The 18467-nt window shown below is 47.8% G+C and overlaps 1 protein-coding gene across 1 annotated transcript in view; it reads left to right on the top strand.

The window, feature by feature from the left end:
- Positions 1-18467, top strand: part of ADCY2 (adenylate cyclase 2) — a gene marked incomplete at both ends in the record, with an annotated part of 1451075 nt that overhangs the window by 695209 nt on the left and 737399 nt on the right. The gene's annotated exons all lie outside the window — the stretch shown is intronic.

Genomic DNA, 18467 nt, shown 5'->3' with positions numbered 1-18467 from the left:
TTTTTATTGTTTTTTTTTATTTTTTACTAGTAATGGCGGCGATCTGCGATTCTTTTGCGGGACTGCGACATTGCAGCGGACAGATTGGACCCCTAACTGACATTTTTTACACTTTTGGGGGGACCAGTGACATTACTACAGTAATCAGTGCTAAAAATATGCACTGTTACTGTAATAATGACACTGGCAGGGAAGGGGTTAACATTGTGGGTGATCAAGGGGTTAAATGTGAGCCTAGGGAAGTGATTCTAACTGTGGGGGGGGGGCGTGGCTTGTGAAATGACCATAGAGACCTGCGATCCTATATAGAAGGATCACAGGGGCTCGATGATCATTCCAGGGAGAAGAACGGTCAGCTGTGTTTACAGTCCTTCTCTCTCAGCGGGGAACGATCATGGGTGTCAGGCGGCAATCGGAGCCGCCTGCCCCGTGCATCGGCTTCCCCGCTAATGCACACTCACCCCCTGGCTCCCTGCACGCGACCGACATACTGTATACCTACGGCGGTTTCCACAGGAGCGGCTGCCTGCCGCAGTATAACTGCGGCGTGCGGTTATAAACTGGTTAATGAGTAATTCCACCTTTTTGAAAAATTAAGTAATTTTGACACAAGATCTTTTGCGATGTACTGGGCAACGGAGGTTTAATGTTTATAAATGTACAGTTATGTATTTGGGGGCTAAAAACATGCATGCATCAAACAGTACGTTTTAGGAGGAGAACAGCTGTGGTAGTCAATGGTTGAGAAGCATCTGGGTTCCTATAAATCTTATTGAAATAGAAGAGGGCACCCCTCCAGGCGAGTTACTGGCAACGTTCACACAGTCCTCCCATGCAGGTGCTCATCCCAGACTGTTCTATGATTTATTCCAAGTGTCAAAAGACAGATAGCACAATAATACTGAGGACACAATGCAGCTGTTGCCGAGTTTCACACCATTCAGTGCTTACTCATAGCAAAGGAGGAGGAGAACAGCTGTGTGAGTAAATGGTCGAGAAGGATCTGGGTTCTGGTTACTCATAGATTTAACAGCAATTGGCTCTTTACCACGTGATTGGCTGTGTCCAATCACCGAATGTAAACATACCGCGGTAACTAGCTGTTACTGGGCTCCGCTCCTCACACACCGATCCTGCGTGAGGAGGAGATTGCAGTAACAGCTACTTACCGATTACAGTGCACAGCAAACACACTGATTGCCCCCCAATAAAGAGGACCTGTCCCCAGCCCATCAAAGTACCTGTCACTAGCCCATCCAAGTACCTGTCACCAGCCGATCAGAGTACCCGAGACCTGTCACAACCCCTCAGAGTACCCGAGTACCTATAATCAGCCCAGCAGAGTACACGAGTACCTGTCAGAGTACCTGAGTACCTGTCATCAGAGTACCCGAGTACCTGTCACCTGCCCATCAGAGTACCCGAGTACCTGCCATCAGAGTACCCAAGTACTGGCCTTTAGATTATCCGAGTATCTGCAATTGGAGTACCTGAGTACGTGCCATCGAAGTACCCGAGTAGCTGTCATCGGAGTACGTGAGTACCTGTCATCAGTGTACCCGAGTACCTGTCCCCATCCCATCAGAGTACCAGAGTAGCTGTTATCAGGGTACCCGAGTACCTGTCAGAGTATCTGAGTACCTGTCTCCAGCCCTTCAGAGTACCTGAGTACATTTCCCCAGCCCCTCAGAGTACCCAAATACCTCTCTGCAGCCCATCATAGTACCCGAGTACCTCTCTGTAGCCCATCAGAGTACCCAAGTACTTATCTGTAGCCCAGAGTACCTGAGTACCTATCTGAAGACCGTCAGAGTACCCAAGTACCTGTCTCAATCCCAGAGTGCCCGAGTACCTGTCTCCAGCCCAGAGTGCCTGAGTACCTATCTGCAGCCCATCAGAGAACCCGAGTACCTATATCAGAATACCCAAGTACCTGTCTGTAGCCCATCAGAGTACCTGAGTACCTATCTGCAGTTCATCAGAGTACCTGAGTACCTATCTGCAGCCCATACCTCAAAGATTATGTGTTGGGGAGTTTGCTTTCCAAAATGGGGTAATTTTCTGGGTGTTTCCATTGTCCTAGTGCTCCAGGGCCTTTAAAAGTGTATTAGGTTGTAATGAAATTAGATGTGTAATTTATGCTCCTAGAACGCCTGAAGGTACTACTTGGATATTGGGTCCCTGTATGTGTCCAGGCTGTGTAAAAGTCTCACACGTGGTATCGCCATACTCGGGAGAAGTAGCAGAATGTATTTTGGGGTGTAATTTTTGCTATGTACATGCTATGTGTTAGAAATATCTTATAAATTGACAACTTTGTGTAGAAAAAAAATATGTTTTCATTTTCTTTCCACATTTTCAAAAAACTCGTGGAAAAAAATGGCAAGTTCAAAAGACTCATGATCCTTCATAGAATATACGTTGGGGTGTTTGCTTTCCAAAATGGGGTCATTTTGTGCGTAATTCCATTGTCCTGGTGCTCCAGGGCCTTCAAAAGTGTGTTAGGTTGTTAATTATATTTGTTATTGGTGCTCCTTTCATGTTGTGCCTCTGTATGTGACCAGGCTGTGTAAAAGTCTCACACATGTGGTACTGACATACTCGGGAGGAGTAGCAGAATGTATTTTGGGGTGTAATTGCAAGTATGCGTATGCTGTGTGTGAAAAATAACTTGTTGTTCTGAAAATGTAAGTGTAAAAAAAAAAATATTTCTTAATTTTCCCAAGAATTGTGGGAAAAAAATTACAACTTCAAAAAACTCACCATTTTACATAGTTACATAGTAGTTGAGGTTGAATGAAGGTGTGTGGTCGTAATCATCTCTCATACCCCTTAATGTTCTGATCCTTGAGATGTATGTCCAAGAGTCTTTTGAAAATAGCCATACTTCCCGCAGAAACTAACTCTTGTGGTAGAGAATTCCACAATCTTGTAGCCCTAACAGTAAAGAACCCCCTGCGTTGCCTGAGGTTAAAACGCTTCTCCTCTAATCGCATTGTATGTCCTCGTGTTCTAATGCAATCCTTGGGACTGAATAGCTTTTTTTCTATGCTGAGATCACCATTGAGGTATTTGTAAATTGCTATCATGTTCCCTCTCAGGCATCTCTTCTCCAGGGAGAATAAATTAAGCTATTGTAGACGCTCTTCATAATTAAGGCCCTCCAATCCCCTAATTAGTTTAGTTGCCCTTCTCTGGACTCTCTCCAGCTCCAACACATCCCTCCTGAGGACTGGTGACCAGAACTGGACAGAATACTTCAGATGCAGTTGGACCAGAGTTTTATAAAGTGGTAGGATTATAGTTTCATCTCTGGAATACATCCCTTTCTTTATGCATGCTAATATTCTGCCAGCTTTGGCAGCTGCCGCTTTACATTGCATGCTATTGCCTAGTCTATCCTCTACCAAGACTCCCAGATCTTTCTCCATTTTTGATTCCCCCAAAGGTTCCCCCCCTAAAGTGTATTGTGCTTTAATGTTTTTAGTCCCAAAGTGCCAAACCTTACACTTCTCCACAACAAACCTCATTTGCCATGTCGTTGCCCACTCTGTTATTTTGTTCAGGTCATTCTGTAAGATATCTGCCTCATGCTGTGCAGTTATTGCCCTGCCCAATTTTGTGTCATCTGCAAAAATTGATATAGTACTAATGATCCCGTCCTCAATGCTGTTTATGAATAAATTGAAGAAGGTTGGTCCCAGGACTGAGCCTTGGGGGACCCCACTTACCACCCCAGACAAGTCTGAGTATGCGCTATTTATTACCACCCTTTGGACACACCCTTTTAGCCAGTTCCGTATCCAAGAGCAAACCTTGTGGTCGATGCCTGCAGACCTTATTTTATAAATTAAACACTTATGGGGAACTGTATCAAACGCCTTAGCGAAATCCAGGTACACCACATCCACTGGTCTCCCCCTATCTAGCTCACAGCTCACCTCCTCGTAGAATGTTAAGAGATTGGTTTGACAAGAACGCCCATTTGTAAACCCGTGCTGATTACTGCTGATGATGTTGTTGTCTTTAGCAAACTCTATGATATAGTCCGTTATCATCCCCTCCAGAAGTTTACATACTATCAATGTCAGACTGACAGGCCTATAATTTCCAAGGATATGCCTCTGCCCTTTTGAATATCGGTATCACGTTCGCTTTCCTCCAATCCCCTGGTACATTTCCTGTCATAATACTGTCAGCAAAGATCAGGAACAGTGGTCTAGATATAATCTTACTAAGTTCTTTGAGTACTCTCGGATGTACGCCACCCGGGCCTGGTGATTTGTTTGTGTTAATTTTATCCAGCCTTTCCCTGATTTCACCCTCTGTTAGCCATAGTGGCAAGACCTGTGTATTACTACTAACCATTTAGTCGTTGTCAGTGTACCCCTCCTTTTCCTGTGTAAAGACTGACGAGAAAAAAGCGTTCAGCACGGTTGCTTTTTCAGTGTCCTCTGTAACCATCCTCCCATCATCGTTAATTATGTGTGCAATATGCTCTGCCCTAGCTTTTTAGCTGTTTTTATATTTTAAAGAATTTCTTTGGGTTCTTTTTACTATCCTCCGCTATTTGTCTCTCAAAGTTGATTTTAGCCATTTTGATTTCGTATTTACTTTTCTTATTTGCCTCCTTGTATTGCTCGATAGCCGATACTGTGCCCTCTGATTTATATTTCTTGAAGGCCAATTTTTTTCCCCTAATAAGTTTTTTAACATTACGGTTTAGCCAGCTAGGTTTGGCTTTGTCTCTTCGAAATTTATTTCCCGGGGGCGTGGCTGGCGCGCACGGCGGATGACTGCCTAGTTTGAGAGCTCCTACTCACCGCGGGTTCTAGAGGCTCCAAGCAACGAATCGAGGCACCGGAGAGCTCCAGCAGTTAACTCCGCTGCATCCCCAGACACCCGAGCACCATGTCTAGGCGGAAGAAGGACGGCACCCGCCCGCAAAAGCTCACTGCCTTCTTCTTTCAGGCGGCCGGAGGAGGCAGACAAGATGGCGCCGGCGCGCACAGCTCGCGCGGGACAAAGCAATGCAGCTCCGACTCCCCCAGCCCGAGGGACAAATCTCAGGGCTCCGCAGCGCCCTCTCCTCAGCCAGAAACATCCACGCCACAAAGCAGGAGCCCGGTGAAGTCTAAGCCGTGGCTTGATGTCCTATCACCTCCTCATGGTGAGTCCTATTCCACCTTTGATTCCCTGAACTTGACAAGAGAACTGCCTGAATCTATCCTCGCTTTCCCTGCTACAGACCAGCCACTGCTGGGCACTACTATGAAAGACATGCTGATATCTCTACATAGCACCATTCATTCTGATATCATGCACCTGACAAGACAGTTCAGGGATTTCAAAGAAGTTGTCCACTCCCTGGGTAACAGGATAGATCATGTAGAGAACAAAATGGGGGAATTCGCTGGGACTATCAATGATCTCGTGGATGCTCATGAGGAGAAATCTGATGATTTGCTTTGGATGAAAGTTAAACTGGCTGATCTAGAGGACCACTCTAGATGAAATAATTTGAAAATAAGAGGGGTCCCTGAAAGCGTACAACCATCAGAATTGCGCAAATATGCCTTGGACCTCTTCTCCACACTGCTCCCTGAGGTACCTGTAGCAGAACTGGTTATTGACAGGATCCATCGCATCCCAAAGCCTTCTTTCCTACCAGAAAAGGTCCCCAGGGATGTTCTCATGCGCATAAATATTTTTCACATCAAAGATCAACTGATGAATGTCTCTCGGAACCACCATCCGTTCCCAGCTCCATACGCTAACCTGCTGTTCTTTGCGGACTTCTCGCAACACACAATGCAGCTGCGCAGGCAATTAAACACGGTCACCAAAGCCTTGGTAACCACGCTATAGTCTAAAAATGGGGCAACCCAACCAAATTGGTGATCACCCGTGATGGCAGGCAACATGTTGTGACCACTTTGGAGTCTGCCCTACAGCTTCTGAAAAAATGGGGCATCATACCGGACCCTCCGAGAAACGCGGATGCGGGCAACACCTAAGAGTCCATCTGAGTGGATAATCTAACCACCGTCATTAACGGTGCCTCGATCCCACATATCTTTACAGCATCATTTCCCAGGAAGAAGCGTGGAGTGATGGTGGCCATCAGGGACACTTTGGCATTTCAACTCATCCAAGAAATTAAAGACCCTGCTGGCAGGTTTCTCATCCTTGTCTGCGACATCAACTCTACGAGATACACGCTGGTTAATGTGTATGCTCCGAACCATCATCAAATTTGTTTCCTTCACAAACTTGCCAGGAGATTGGAAACCCTTAAACAGGGACTGCTTTTACTGTGTGGGGACTTCAACCTACTTCCGGACCCTAAAATTGACTCTACGTCTGCCCATCGCAAATCTCCACCGTCTCTACAACCTTTCATGCACACCAATCATCTGTATGACTCATGGAGGTGCCTGCACCCTACGGAGAAAGACTACACTTTCTTTTCCGCCCCCCATGGATCATATACCAGGATTGACTTGTTTCTTTGTGACCAGTGGCTACTCCAAAAGGTCCAGGAGGTGATCATCAAAGACATTACCTGGTCGGATCATGCCCCTGTGTTACTGACACTTGCAGACTCCTTGGCCCCTCAGACCACCTATATTTGGAGAACCAACGCAGCCCTACTCCAAAACCCCGAGACCAGACCTATCCTGGAACAGCATCTGCGAGACTACTTTCAATTGAATTCAGGCTCAGTATCTGATCCTCACATTCTCTGGAATGCGCACAAGTCTTTTATAAGGGGTATTTTTATACAGCAGAGGGGCAGGGTTAAGAAGAGGAGGCAGCGGCGCATTGAGGCATTGCTCTCTGAGATTCATACACTAGAGGCTATGAACAAGTCAGACCCTTCCCCGTCCCTGAGCTCCAAATTATTATCTCTAAGGTCGGACTTACGAGCCTTGCTCTTGGAGATACATGAAAGGGCCCTTAGGAAAACTAGAATACATTACTACACAAGTGGTAATAAAGCAGGGAAGCTCCTCGCCAGTAGGCTTCGGGGCCATAGGGCTAAATTCAAGATCCCCCATATCAAGCACCCGATCACGGGCGCTAAGCTCTTTAATCCTCAGGAAATAGCAGATGCATTTAGCTCGTACTATGGTGCACTCTATAACTTAAGGGACGACTCGTCCACTCAGCAACCTTCTTCTAGTGCCATAGTGGAGTTTTTGGATGCAGTTTCCTTGCCTAAGCTATCCGCAGAGCAACTTGATCTTCTCAACTCCCCGTTTTCTATTCCTGAAATACAATTGGTTATAAGATCTCTTCCTCATAACAAGGCGCCAGGGCCCGATGGTTTTTGCGGGGAATATTATAGGCAATTTAGCGATATCCTTGCACCCTTCCTGTTAGATGTGTTCAGAGATGCGGCTGCCTCCTCTTCTTTTCCCCAGGAAATGTTGAATGCTCTGGTTATCACTCTTCCGAAACCGGGGAAGTCTCCGGATGTCCCGCAAAACTTTAGGCCAATTTCCCTGCTCAATATAGATTTGAAGATCTATGCCAAATTGATTGCTATGAGATTAGTGGATATCCGGCCTACGCTGCTGCACCCAGATCAGTCAGGCTTTACAAAAGGCAGGCAGACCTCTGATGCCACTAGACGGGCGCTAAACGTCATCCACCATGCCTCCCGGTCGAACCAACCTTCTCTGCTCCTAGCTTTGGATGCAGAGAAGGCGTTCGATAGGGTGCACTGGAGTTATCTATACGAGGTGCTGCGGCGGTTTGGCTTCCAGGGTAGCATACTGTCAGCAATCATGGCCCTATACTCCGGCCCTTCGGCTAGGGTGTATGTGGATGGTATGCTGTCGCAACCATTCAAGATTACCAACGGCACCAGACAGGGGTGTCCTTTATCCCCACTAATATTTAACCTGGCAGTGGAGCCTCTGGCGGCATCCATCCGCATGCACCCAGCTATCTCCGGAGTGGAGGTGGATCGCACGCAGCACGTTATCAGCCTATTCGCTGATGACGTTATATTGATGCTGTCCAATGCGGCCTCCTCCTTGCCGGCTGTCTCCGAGTTGTTATCCAAATTTCAAGTTATATCATACTACAAGGTGAACTCCGCTAAGTCCTATATTTTGGATTTAGGTGTTGCAACTCCCATTAGAAGATCGTTGTCGAGCAGATTCCCCTTCAGCTGGCAGGATACTGGAATTAAATATCTAGGCATTACACTTACACGCAATGCTTCTGACCTCTATAGATCAAATTTTGCCCCGTTCCTACAGTCTCTCCCTTCCGCTCTGGCGGCTATATCTAAGTCTGAGTTTTCGTGGCTAGGTAGACTGGCAGCCTTTAAGATGGTAGTCCTTCCTAAGCTATTATATTTGTTCAGAACCCTCCCTATCCCAATCCCAACCCACTTTTTCCGCAAAACAAAAGCCATGGTGAACGCTTTCCTGTGGAACAACAGAAGATCCCGGTGTGCTTTTGCCAAACTAATTAAACACAGGAAGGCAGGGGGCTTGGGACACGTAGTTCTCCAGGATTACTATCTTGCTTCCTTGCTAGCACAAATTAGATACTGGTTTCTCCCAATCCAACCTAACCGATGGCCATCTTTGGAGGCGGCGGCGACTCCTGGGAGAGACCTATTAGCTCTCCTGGCGTCGCAAGCTCTGCCCTACTCTACACTGGGGAGCATCCCCATCACGGTCACGGCAACCCTGAATGCATGGAAACACGTCCTTCATCACCAACAAATGGGCCCTTTGAGTGATGTTCCCATACCACTAGCAGTGTGTAATGTTGTTACCCCTGATCTCTCCCTGCTTAACTGGCATGCGCGAGGCATTCATTGGCTTCGACAACTGTACTCCTCTAGTCGAGTTAAATCCTTCGCCTCACTCCAAAATGAATTTAACCTGCCGGAAGGCGAGTTATTCGCATATCTGCGAGTGACCTCCTTCCTGCGCCCTTCCACGCCCACAACCTACAAAATTCCCTCCAAACTTCTACAATATCTCCAACGAGGGGGGGAGGTGAGGGGCAGTATTTCCCTGGCCTACTCAATATTGGGTAGCAAACTAGACTTTGTCAAGTCCAACACCATGCTTGCATGGGAGGAGGACTTGAGGGTGACCCATTCTATTGACCAGTGGAGGGAGGCCGCTTCCTCCATTTACAAACACACGAGAAATGCCAACCACTGGGAAATGATGTTCAAAATAACCCATAGATGGTACCTGACCCCATATAGGATATCTACATTCTATCCCCACACTTCTAACTTATGTTGGAGAGGTTGCGGTCAGGTGGGAACTCTACACCACCTTTTATGGAAATGCGGACGGATTATCCCGCTCTGGCGCACATTATTTCATATTCTAAGTCAAATCACGAAAATCCCCATGACCCCTGACCCAGGACTGGCATTGTTACACCTGGGAATAGACAAAGTACCCCACCCTCTAAGGAATGTTGTCACAAATTTCCTTCTTGCAGCTAGACTGACCGTGCTGCGGAGATGGAAATCACCCCTCATCCCAACTGTGGATGATGTGCTGCATCTGATCGACCAATATTGTTCCTATGAGAGGATGTTTGCCTCTGCCAACAACAGATTGGAGACAGCCGACGAGTTATGGACACCATGGGTTGAATGGTATACGAGATAGTGCATACTAGCTGAGATGCGTTGCCTGCTATCATAGGTTAGCTGCTCAGACTCGACCCCTCCCCTGTTTGTTCCCCCGTTTCTTTCTTTTTCCCCCATCCCCCCAGTTTATGGTTACTGTAAACCAATTGTCAGATTTTGAATACGGTTAATTAGTGATATATATCTATTCAGCTGATATATGTACTATATGTTCATCATCAGTATCGGAAGCGGGCCTAAAGCCCCTCTGTATGGACTCCTGATGTCTGTATTTTGAGTTTTCTTTATTCTCAGTATATTTGTACATTCAACTGACTTGTTCAATAAAAATCTATTGAAAGTAAATTTATTTCCCATAGGAATGCACTGCAAGATGCATTTGTTTAATATGTTCCTAAAGCATTCCCATTTTTCCTCCGTGGTCAGTGATCCCAGGCTTCTTCTTCCCTATGGAGTTCTACCCACACAGATTCTAACTCCATACTCACCCCTTCCATAATATCATTCCTCTCTATCACCCTTACATTATTCTTGACATAGAGACATACCCCTTCCCCTCTTTTTCCTACCCTGTCCTTCCGGTACACCGAATACCCTTGGATATTGGTCAGCCAGTCATGTGAGGGGTCAAACCAAGTTTCCGTTATTCCCACAAGGTCTATGTCTTCCTCATGTACTAACATTTCCAACTCATCCATTTTATTAGCTAGGCTCCTGTCATTAGCATATACCCCTCTTAGTTTTGTGGAAGTTTATCATAAATGGTGATTATGTTTATTCCTGTTTGGTCTGAGGTTTTCCCGCACAGACCCCTCAATTGACGTTATGGAACTACTGTCGCTGCTGACACTACTACTGCCTTCTGTCCTTTGCTCCCTCCCTCCTGACTATACTTCTGAGCCCTCCCCCCCGTCTCCTAGTTTAAAAGCCCCTCCAACTTGGTGGCCATCTTTCTCCCCAAAAAAGCTGTACCGTCCCCATTAAGGTGCAGCCCATCCTTACTAAAGAGCCGGTAGCCGACTGAGAAGTCAGCCCAGTTCTCCAGGAACCCAAACCCCTCCTTCCTACACCAATTCCTCAGCCACTTGTTAAGAACCCTAAACTCCTTCTGCCTCTCCTGTGTGGCTCGAGGTACCGGCAGTATTTCAGAGAAAACCACCTTGGAGGTCCTATTCCTTAATCTATTCCCTAAGTCCCTGAAATCGCTCTTTAGGATCCTCCACCTTCCTTTTACTTGGTCATTAGTGCCCACATGCACCATGACCGCTGGGTCATCCCCAGCCCCGCCCAATAATCTGTCTACCCGATCCGCGATGTGCCGAACTCGAGTGCCCGGTAAACAACATACTGTGCGGCTACCGTGATCTTTTCGACAGATTGCCCTCTCTGTCCTCTTGATGATTGAGTCCCCAACTACCACAACCTGTCTAACCTTTCCTGAATCTCGGCCCCCCTTCTTCCTAGAGCCGCCACTCCCCTGGCAGCTGGGGGAGGGCGCCTGTTCCAGCACTGCCACCCCTAAGCTGATATCCCCATCAACCTGCAACTTGGCAAATTTGTTGGGGTGTACCAACTCAGGACTGGCCTCCCTGACACTCATCCCTCTACCCTTCCTAAAGGTCACCCAACTGCCTACCTCTGATACCTGCGTCTCCTCTACTCCTCCCTCCTCTATGCCAGCCCCTGCCAGTGCCTGATGGGTAATGTCCAAGCTCCTTTCCAGGCTGTTGATGCTACGCAGTGTTGCCACTATGTTTTCTAGATCCAGGATCTGGGCTTCCAGAGCAACAAGTCGCACACATCCTGCACAGCAGTATTCACCCTCGATTGGTTCATCAAGGAACGCATACATGGAACAAGAAGTGCACTGAGTGGCATCCCCAATCCTGTCGGACATTATTACCCACTACTCTATGGGGATAATGGTAATGACCTGCTATTCCTTACCCACACTACCTCTATCTCCCCTGGTACTAAACCTGGGGTACTCACCAGTCGCTAAGATACTCACCAGTTGCTAAGATACTTACCAGTCTTCCCAGGTACTCAGTCACAGAGCACGCTCAGTCCGTCGCAGGGCACTGTCAGTCGCAGGGCACCATCGGTCACAGGGCACCGTCGGTCGCAGGGCACAGTCGGTCACAGGGCACATTCAGTTTCAGGGCACAGTCAGTCGTGGGGCACAGTCAGTCGCAGATCGCTAACAGTCGCAGAGCAGGTCAGTCAGTCACAGATCGCTATCAGTCGCAGAGCAAGGTCAGTCAGTTAGTCGCAGATCGCTATCAGTCGCAGAGCAAGGTCAGTCAGTTAGTCACAGATCACTATCAGTCGCAGAGCACGGTCAGTCACAGATAAATTCGTGTTAATTTTATCCAGCCTTTCCCTGATTTTACCCTCTGTTAACCATAGAGGCAAGTCCTGTGAATTACTGGTAACCATACAGTCATGGTCAGTGTACCCTCCTTTTCCTGTGTAAAGACTGAGGAGAAAAAAGCATTAAGCACGGTTGCCTTTTCAGTGTCCTCTGTAACCATCCTTCCTCATCGTTAATTATGTGTGCAACATGCTCTGCCCTCATTTTTTTTTTTTTTTTTTTCCATTAAAAGTTTTTATTAAGAAAAAGGCAACAACAAGCATACATATCATAAATACAAAGCTCTGGATACAATAAAAGAGACCAACGAGGGTCAACAGGGAGACATGTAACATCCGAGTGGGCTCGGCAGAGTGCAAAGTAGAACCAGCTAATACGAGGAGTAGCATTGAAACCGGAAATGCAACATATTTAAACAGGATATCTTTCGTGACAATGGCAGGCATATGACCAACCGGGGACTGCCAGATTCAAAATATGTACCACAGCGGTACCACTGAGGAATGGTTTAGAATTCACCAGGTTGATCAAGCTTATACATTCGTAACTGAACGCAAGTGTCAGGTATGGCCATTGCTGTGGGGACTGTAGGTAATGAGCCACCCAGTGTGTAGCATACACTCGTTGGGATGAAGTAGCAGGGGAAGAAAGAGGTAAGAGTTAAGAAAATAGGCCAGTAGTGCATGAAATACGGAAATTAGGTTGACAGAGAGAGGGACAGGAGGTATGGAGAGAGGGGGGAGAGGGACAAATGAGAAAAAAAAAAGGGGGGAAGGGAGGTCACTGAATCTGGCGAGGCAGGGAGGGACCCAAACGGGGGTCCCCCCTGTCTCCCAGCAAGATACCCAGTCAGGATCATTCTCTTCAGAGGCCCATGAGGTCCCGGTAACGTTTTGTTTCCTTGTACCTCATCCAATCATACCATGTTGCGGTAAATCTTGAAAGATTGTCGTGTGAGATGCATACCAGTTCTTCCATCTCTTCAATTAGATTCAATCGGTGTAGCCACTCACAGGTGGTTGGCGCCGTGGTAGATCTCCAATGCCGTGGTAGGCACAGCTTAGCCGCTGTCAGCATAAACATGGCAAGCAATTTCTTGTACCGGGTATTTGGCACGGCGGAATAGTGCAGCAAGAACTGGGCGGGGGAGAAATCCAGAGCGCTCGCCGTGACTTCTTGTGTAATCTGGTGTACTGCTTTCCAGAAAGGTTATAATGCATCACAGGACCACCAGATATGCATCATCGTGCCGACGGAGGAATTGCAACATAGATCAGGGACCTCTGGTGAAAATTTGTGGATACGTGCCGGTGTCCTGTACCACCGGGAAAGAACTTTAAATCTATTTTCCTGTATGGTTACATTCACTGAAGCCTTATGCGTCAAAGAACAGACATTTTCCAAATCTCTCTCAGATAGGGAAACGTTCAAGTCTCTTGACCAGGCCTGCACAAAAGTGGATGCCGAAACAGGAGGGGCCATGATCAGGAGGGAATAAATTTCAGAATTTAAATGACGTTGTGGACCGGAACGCTCACAAATGGCTTCGAAGCCGTTGAGAGGTCGCGTCCAAAGGTTCATATTGTTAGGTGAAGTGTCTAATCTGGAAGAACGACCACAATGGCAATATGTGGGGGTGGAGCGTGCGATTCAGCTCCTCCCACGAAAGTGAAGCACCTTGGTGGAAGAAGTGTTTCGCAAGGACATCCCTATGGGGCCAGATATGTTGGAGAAAAGACGGCGACATCCCAGGAGAAAAGGCTGGGTTCATGCGAAGAGGAGTTAGAGGACCCCGCCCAGAGTCGACCCGAGTCTGCTTAGACCAACTGTGGTAGGCTACTAGGGGGTTCCCAATGAGGGGCAGCGATTTGACCACCTGAGGCAGGAGAGTAAAAGGAAGCCAAGGCAACAAACTAATCGGGGGCTCAGTCCAGGAATTTTCAAGTGTGACGACCGCTTTCAACCTGGAATGTAGGTTCCAGTCAACGAGCCTGGTAAGAAGGCAGACTCTGTGGTAGGAGACCAGGTTCGGGAGTGCCAGACCTCCTCAGTGTTTGGGAGCTGTAAGATGAACGTGGTTGATCCTGGGGGGTTTTGCATTCCAGATAAAGCGTGAGCACGTTTTCTTGAAAGTGGCTAAAAAGGATGGGGGGATGTGGATCGGAACTGTCTGGAAAAGATAAAGAAATCACGGGAGGATCGACATCTTAATCAATGCCACTCTGCCGAACCACGAAACCTGGAGGGATCGCCAGGATTGGAGTAAGGAGCAAAAGTCCGATAGTGCTGGAAGGTAGTTTGTGTGGTACAAGTCTGACAAGGTGCGCGGGATATGGATACTGTCAGGGAACTAGCCGCATGAATACGCACGCACGTATTGCAAACGCACGTCCGCTAGGGCGAAGACGTGTGCGTGCTGGCCCACAAAGTGGATGTCCAATCCCAGCACCCTCTGGCCTTTAAAAGGATATCTGTGGCACATGAACATTGCTGACTGGTCTTCAGCTTCCTGTTTCCTGTTTCCTGCTTCCTGTGTTTGTTGCTGCTTCTGATCACCTGTTGACAACCCGGCTTGTTCTTGGATTCCTCTTGTCTCGCTCCCAGCTCTGACCTCGGATTGTTCACGGATCTTCTCTTGTCATCTGCCCTGTGTATGACCCCGGCTTGCCTAACCACGACTCTGCTATCTGATCTGCTGACCTCTGGCTTACTGACCTCTGCTTCCGTCCCCGACTACGCCTTTGGCTGTGCCTTGTCTGCTGTGATCTGCCTTGGTGCCCACCTGCTGTACCCAGCCTGCAGAACCTGCTTCCAGTACTTACCTGTTGATCCTGCCAGCTGCACTCTCCATTACAAACTACTTCCAGCCGTGTGCAGTCTGCAACTACCACAGCACTCCTGGGTCCTAGTGCTCACCTCCTCTGGTGTTCACCTGCAGAGATATATTCCTACCATCAACCCTCATCTGGGGCACAGCTGGCAATCCCTGCTACTTTGGGCTTCGTGCTTCCTGTTACCACCTTCAGGGACACCAAGCACTCAGCCGCAAGGAGAGCCCTCTCGGCATTTCGGCTTCAGGACCAGGTACGTGACAGTACCAGTCAGCCATAAAATGTCTGAAGCCGACAGAGGTGCGTCTCCGCTAGAGGCTTTGTGCCAACAAGTTACAGCCCTCACACAAGCCGTACAGAATTTACAAGAAGGCTATATGCAACTAGAAGGTCGCCTGCACAGCATACCCTCTACGTCCTTTTCTGCTTGCCAGAATACCGCACATGAGGTCTCTGCTCCAGCCTCTGCTGTTTTTGAACGCACCGCTGTCATACCCACAGTAGTGGTACCTCCACCTGAACCAAGGGTCCCCATACCCGAACGTTTCTCCGGGGACCGAAGAAAATTCAGAGCGTTTAAAAATGCTTGTCAGTTATACCTAGCTCTGCAGCCACGGACTTTCTCCCTTGAAACTGTCAAAGTCGGTTTCATCATCTCCTTGCTGACAGAAGAACCTCAATCCTGGGCCCATCATCTTATGGAACAAAGTAACCCAGTCCTAGACTCAGTTTCAGCCTTTTTTGAAGCCATGGCACAGCTGTATGATGACCCCCAGCGAATGGCTTCGGCCGAAGCGGCCCTGCACACACTCCAGCAAGGGAATCGGCCTGTAGAGGACTATACGGTTGAATTCCGCAAATGGTCAGCAGATACAGACTGGAATGAAGCCGCACTCAAGTACCAGTTCCGGCTTGGTCTGTCCGAGGCGCTCAAAGATGAACTGGCCCGGGTGGAAGCTCCCACTACCCTTGAACGCCTTATACAGTTGGCTATACAGCTTGACCGCCGATTACGGGAGCGGCGCTTTGAACGGACTCAATCTTACAAACCTCCAGTAACCACCACTACACCCATGCAATTCGGCCTGTTGCGGCCTTCCCTGACCCCTGAAGAGAGGATCCGCCGGCGGCAAGCCAACCTTTGTCTATACTGTGGCGGTACGGGACATTTCCTTCGAAACTGCCCTGTGAGACCCAGTAAGTTCCTGTCCTCTCGTCCCACATATGCCTCGGTCGCTGGATCCTCCCCCGCTCATATCATCTTGCCTGTCTCACTGCAAGTGGCAGAAGGGGAAGTCAAATTCCGAGCCATTGTTGATTCAGGCGCCTGCAGTTGTTTTCTGGATCTTACATTAGCTAAGAAATTACAGATTCCACTTAGACCTAAAACACTGAGTCTTACTGTTCACCTGGCAGACGGCACCATTCCCAAGTCGGGGCCCATTACCCAAGAGACTGAACCAATTCTAACGATTACTGACTCTGGACATCAAGAGTTCCTATGTTTCGATGTCCTCTACTCCCCCTTGTTTCCGGTAATACTCGGCCTTCCCTGGTTGAGGGCCCATAATCCCAAGATTGACTGGTCTAAAGGGGAGATCATGTTCCCTTCAGCCTACTGCCAGCAGCATTGTTTCGCTCCTGAACCATTGGACTCTCCCAGCTGCCTGACCGTTCAGGCAGTCTCAGATATCGGTCAGTATGTGCCTACTAGCTATCATGACTTCCTGGATGTGTTCGATAAGAAGAAAGCTGATGTGTTGCCACCTCATCGCTCTTATGACTGTCCTATTGAACTACTTCCAGGTGCAGAAATTCCTTTTGGTCGGATTTTTCCATTATCAGAAATAGAGCTGGAGGCTCTACGACTCTACATAAACGAGAATCTGGAAAAAGGATTTATCCGTCCATCCTCTTCCCCTGCAGGAGCAGGAATCTTCTTTGTTCAAAAGAAGGATCATACACTCAGACCTTGTGTAGATTACAGGGAACTGAATAAAATTACGATCAAGAACCGCTACCCGCTACCTCTCATACCAGAACTGTTTCAACGATTTCGAGCTGCTCGAGTTTTCACTAAACTGGATCTACGAGGTGCATACAATTTAGTCCGAATTAGAGAAGGCGACGAGTGGAAAACGGCCTTCCGAACCCGTTTTGGACATTTTGAATACCTTGTGATGCCTTTTGGACTTTGCAATGCCCCAGCCACTTTCCAACACCTTGTAAATGACATCTTTAGAGAATTTCTGGATTACTTCCTTATAGTCTATCTTGATGATATTCTCATTTTCTCTGCATCTCTTGAATTGCATCGTGTGCACGTAAAGAAAGTCTTGTCTACCCTCAGGAAACATGGACTCTACGCCAAGGCAGAGAAATGCGAATTTGAGAGACAAACCATCCAGTTCCTAGGATTGATCATATCCACTGATGGTATCGCTATGGACCCCCAAAAGGTGTCTTCCATCCTGGAATGGCCTGCCCCAGTGGATAAAAAAGGAATCCAAAGATTTGTGGGGTTCGCCAACTTTTACAGGAGATTTATTAAAGGGTTCTCATCCATTATTGCTCCCATTACCCAGCTCACACGTCAACATTCCCGATTTCAGTGGTCCCAGGAAGCCCAGGCGGCCTTCAATAAACTGAAAGCTCTTTTCACCTCCGCTCCAATACATCGGCACCCAGACCCTGCTCTGCCTTATGTCTTGGAGGTTGATGCCTCCGAGGTCGCCACTGGGGCAATCTTGTCACAACGTATGGGGCCTAAAGCCTTGCTCCATCCGGTAGCTTTTTTTTCTCGGAAGCTGAGTCAAGCAGAAAGGAATTATGATGTCGGTGATCGGGAGCTACTGGCTATCAAAACAGCCTTAGAAGAATGGCGATATCTTTTGGAAGGAGCTGCCCATCCAGTGATGATATTTACAGATCACAAGAATCTGGAATATCTTAGGACTGCTAAACGCCTTAGGCCTCGGCAAGCACGGTGGGCTTTGTTCTTCTCCCGATTTAATTTTCATATCACCTACAGGCCAGGGTCAAAAAACGGCAAGGCCGATGCACTTTCACGAATGTTTCCAGAGACCCCTGAAATAGCCTCCTCCAGTACCATCCTTTCACCACAAAACTTTTTGTTGTTGCAACCTGATTTAAAATCAGCCATCCAGCAAGCTTCCACTCAGTGACCGGAGTCTGAAGTTTGTTCCTTGAAAAAACAAGACAATTTTTTCTGGCAAAATAACAAGATCTTCGTTCCACAAGAAGCAAGGACCCTAGTCCTGAAGGCATGTCATGACCATCAATTAGCGGGTCATTTCGGGGTACACAAGACCATTGAGCTCATTCAACGATCTTTTTGGTGGCCAGGCCTGAATCAGGACTGTAAGGATTATGTTGGCTCCTGTACTACGTGCCTTCGTAATAAGGGAAGTAACACCAGAGCCTGGGGCCTGCTAAGGCCGTTACCAATTCCTGATTTGCCCTGGAAGATGTTGTCAATGGACTTTATAGTGGACCTGCCTCCGGCTGAGGGATTCACATCCATCTTTGTAGTCATTGATCGATTATCTAAGATGTCGCATTTTGTGCCTATGGTGGGCACACCTTCAGCCACAGACAC

This window comes from Pelophylax lessonae, assembly GCF_965119305.1.
Source record: "Pelophylax lessonae genome assembly, chromosome: 5".
NCBI classification, from domain to species: Eukaryota; Metazoa; Chordata; class Amphibia; order Anura; family Ranidae; genus Pelophylax; species Pelophylax lessonae.
The sequence above is the reverse complement of the archived record's forward strand: the minus strand, read 5'-3'. Positions and strand labels throughout refer to the sequence as shown.